At 38.4% G+C, this 4,052-nt stretch overlaps 1 protein-coding gene across 2 annotated transcripts in view; it reads right to left on the bottom strand.

Moving 5' to 3' along the window:
- Positions 1-658: 658 nt before the first annotated feature.
- LOC107377596 (prospero homeobox protein 1) overlaps positions 659-4,052 on the bottom strand; it is a 31,092-nt gene continuing 27,698 nt past the window's right edge. For both annotated transcript variants that reach the window (XM_015947302.3, XM_015947303.3), the window contains exon 5: positions 659-4,052. This exon is cut by the window's right edge and continues 623 nt beyond it. The gene's annotated coding sequence lies outside the window, so the exon portion shown is untranslated.

Genomic DNA, 4,052 nt, shown 5'->3' with positions numbered 1-4,052 from the left:
AGACCAGCATCGTGGGTTTCTGGTTCTGGCAGAAACGTCTCACAGAAGATACCAAAAGGGGAGGGATGAGTGTTCCATGACCGTGTTAGCGTTCAAAACCCAGCTTGTTCTGTAGATTTGCTGTAGCAGCTTTAATTTGTTGGAAAATAAATGAAAAGACCATATTTTCTGTTTCTGTTGTAGTTTCAGTGCAGATCTTATCACAAATCTTCATTATTTAGGCTTGTAAATAGAACATTTTCGCTCTTTAATATTTTAAAACTTAATTAATAAATCAAATAGAACCCGTTTGGTGTCACTGATGAATAAAAAGAACAGAAAAAATAACAGAGAAAGTCTAAAAATTCCATCAAAATTTGAAGTTAAACATACCTAACTATTGTTGTATTCCAGTAATGTTCATTTGGGGACATTGTAATTATTATTACAACATTTACTGACCTGATTTAATAAAACATAATAATGATGTACAAATGAAAGTGATAAGATATCGATGTTTAAAAAAAGTCTGAAAATGTATTTTATCCTAATGAAACGTGATCAATCATTAAAAAAACTGATTCTAAACTCTGGATCGCTTCTTCAAATGTCAAAAATCGAGATTTGTGTGTGTGTGTGTGTGTGTGTGTGTTAAAAACTGTCTTAAAAATACAGCCAATTGACATTTTGCACTCATTTTTTATTTTTATCTCAAAATTTTCTCCATTTTGCACAAGCTTGCATATATACTGCACATACATTCAGTTCATAGAGGGTGAAGGCACAAAAGGCAATTTGACTACTGGTTGTTTTGTTTCTCTTTCTCTCTTTTTGGGGCTGGGCCAAAAAATACAGGGAAAAAGAAAATATCTCAAGGAAAAACAAAGTTTTAATTAAAAAAAAACTTTTTCAAACTATCTTCAGCTTTCTCCTCCACCCTCTGCCCTGCCACACCCTTTGACCATCCACACAGATGCCGATCTTAATTCAGTCGTTTCTCTACGGTAGATTCCTAATTTTGCTAGAAAAAGGATAAAATCTTTAGAGTCATTTCAGTTTGCTTAAATGCAGTACATCCTTCCCTGTTAGAAAAATTAAAACATCAAATAAATTAGGATAAATTAAACCAATAAATTACACAAAATCTGCAAGACAAATAGACACCAGTAACAGAAACAAAAAGCAGCCATGACATGATTTATATTACAACCTGCTTGGAATTACTGCACTAAAACAGAATAATAATAATAATAATAACAACGACGTCATAGAAAAAGCATCAACAAAAACACTATTTACATATTGCTAAGTTATACAAAGGCAGTTTCTCTCACTGTAAGTCATTACCGTATTTACAATAAAAGAGGAGCAATGTCATCATTTTTTAAAAAGGAATTACCGGTAAAAGCATTGAAACAAACAACCAACCAAAAACTCAAACAGGTCAGAGGAAACACACACACACACACACACACACACACACACACACACACACACACACACACACACACACACACACACACACACACACACACACACACACACACACACACACACACACACACACACACACACACACACACACACACACACACACACACACACATGTTGCCAAGGCTTAATGGGAATCATTTACATGTCAGGATGGCACTCCCATGGGGTGGAGGGGGGTCGGATGGGGGCGGGGCCACAGTGTTGAGAATTGTGTCACTCGGCGGTTCACAGGTTTTCGTAATCGGTCTTCTCTCTCTCTCTCTCTCTCTCTCTCTCTCTCTCTCTCTCTCTCTCTCTCTCACACACACACACACACACACACACACACACACACACACACACACACACACACACACACACACACACACACACACACACACACACACACACAATGCAAATCTAACAGACCCACTTATCAAATGAAGAGGATTTAATTTTTGTATTTTTTCATCTCTCTTTCTCTCTCTCTGTTTTCATTGTTCTTTATATCAAATAACAACTGTACATGTTTCCCGTTACGTGGTGCTCCTGTTCCTCTCCTACCCCTCCCAGCTCATCGCTCCGCTAGAAGGGTAAAACAAAAGTGATGCTGGTGCAACTTCAAGATGGGCGACGGGAAACAGACTCCTGTTAAAGGCATGGCAGGGTGGTGAGTGCAGGGGGGGGGGGGGGGGGGGGGCTCTTTAGGCTTTTGGAAGAGTCCATTTGCAGAGCGTTTCACCCTTTAGCGTTTTAATTACTCTCGCTTGTCTCTAGCACTCAGTGATGAAAGAGAAAAAACTGTACAGCTCTTCTTTGTTTCGTCCTATTTACAGCTGCCACAACACAACTCTTAAAATGTCTCATAAGATCGTATTTTTCTCAATAATATAACCATTCAACACTATACAAACAGGGTAGAGTAATAAAACAAACAAATAAAAAAAATACCTGTAAAAACCTACTGTTATTCCTTCTAATCTACCCGCGACTCCCTTATTCAGAATACGGGTTCAACAAAACTCACTGGAAATGATTAAATTCACCTTTTACTATATTTCTCTCATAGATTTTCTAGTTATTTAAAAAAAGAGACTATTTCCATTTTTTCTATTCATGAATATCAAATGACACTCCCTCCCTAAAAAAGGAAAGCATAAGTATTTAAACACAGCTTTAAGATCTTTTTTTTTAACTTCTGGGTGGAGCTGCAGGAAGAGGCGGGGTGTGATAACAATCTGTCCATTAGATAAAAGTGTCCTTTTGTTTGTGGCGCTTTGAGACTCTCGGAGCCGAGCCCATCCTTCAGAGTCCAAATCTCTCTCAGGACTCCCAATCTTAAGAAGAACACCGTCCGTGGGAGGAGAAGGAATGGGGGAGATAATAAAGGGAGTTTCTCTGCCTTCTTTTGTCTCCCTCAGACAAGTCAGCAGGTTAAGCTACCTGCTCCGTTTGATCTTTTGTGACACAGCGCTGTTGCCCATGTGAGATCTACGCCTTAATGTCGCCTCATCAAAAGACTAGCAAACAAAAACTTTTCTTTAAATCTTGAATACCTGAGAAGGTTAGTCAAAGCGGAGCAGAAGGCTCTAACATCACATCCAGCGAAGAATCTGGATTTGAATCTGGGGTAAATCCCCTAACGTGTCTGCTGAACACACTTCCAGCTCCAGGTGTGTGCCGCTCTTTGTAGTGCTGAGAACTCCTCCATCTAACCCCGGGGGTGAGAGCTGACCTTTGACCTCGCACACTCACAGCGTCCAGTCCCAGGTTCCATCTATAGCATCATTTTAGCTTTCCTTCTATTTTCTTTAACATATTCAAGTTATTGCAATATTCTTACTTAAAGTATCCTTTACCATAAAAAAAACCCTTCATTTTCTTATTTTACCCTGCCAAAATAAAAGCCTTCATCTCACAAAAACAAACAGCGCCGTCAAAACTATTTTTCTGACTTTCTTTGATCAGAATTTAGAGGAAATAATTACGTTTGAAGTGATGGGACGTTAAAGGTTTTGAAGCAGCTACTAAAATGTTGCTGTTTGAAATTAGAATTTCACTTCTCTTAAAATCTGTTATTTTAATGCATTTCATGCATTTTTGCAACCTTTACCCCCTGCAACGGTGCTGTTGGTACAGGACAAGATTAAACCTCAACTCAATAGGTTACCTGAGGGCCCCAGCCATAAAAAACAAGCGCAAATCCAATAATGGGTCAAGAAAAATATCTAGAAAAGGGTCAAAATACTTCATAATTCTAAAAAACGGCTTGGGATAATATTTATAGCAATAATTTATTATTTTTTCTGCAATGGCATCGAAGAACAAACAAATCTTTAAGTGCCAATCTTCAGCAAGCAGTAATGACAAATAATACCCAGAAACAACAAAATCATTCGAAACGATAATGTACACCCGATAAACACAATGTCCCAGTCAGAGGGGAAAATACACTCCAAAAAAAAAAAAAACAGTAGAGCTCAGTAGCTATTTGAAACCAGTCCAAGTCCCACTGACCAGTACCACAAGTCCAGTTTTAGTCCAGTCACAAACCACACTAGAGGCTTTGATTTTGTGTGCACGTGTGTCCTTTGAGCGGG

Source organism: Nothobranchius furzeri, chromosome 2 (genome assembly GCF_043380555.1).
Source record: "Nothobranchius furzeri strain GRZ-AD chromosome 2, NfurGRZ-RIMD1, whole genome shotgun sequence".
NCBI classification, from domain to species: Eukaryota; Metazoa; Chordata; class Actinopteri; order Cyprinodontiformes; family Nothobranchiidae; genus Nothobranchius; species Nothobranchius furzeri.
Note: the sequence above shows the minus strand (reverse complement) of the source record. Positions and strands in the feature narration are given on the sequence as shown.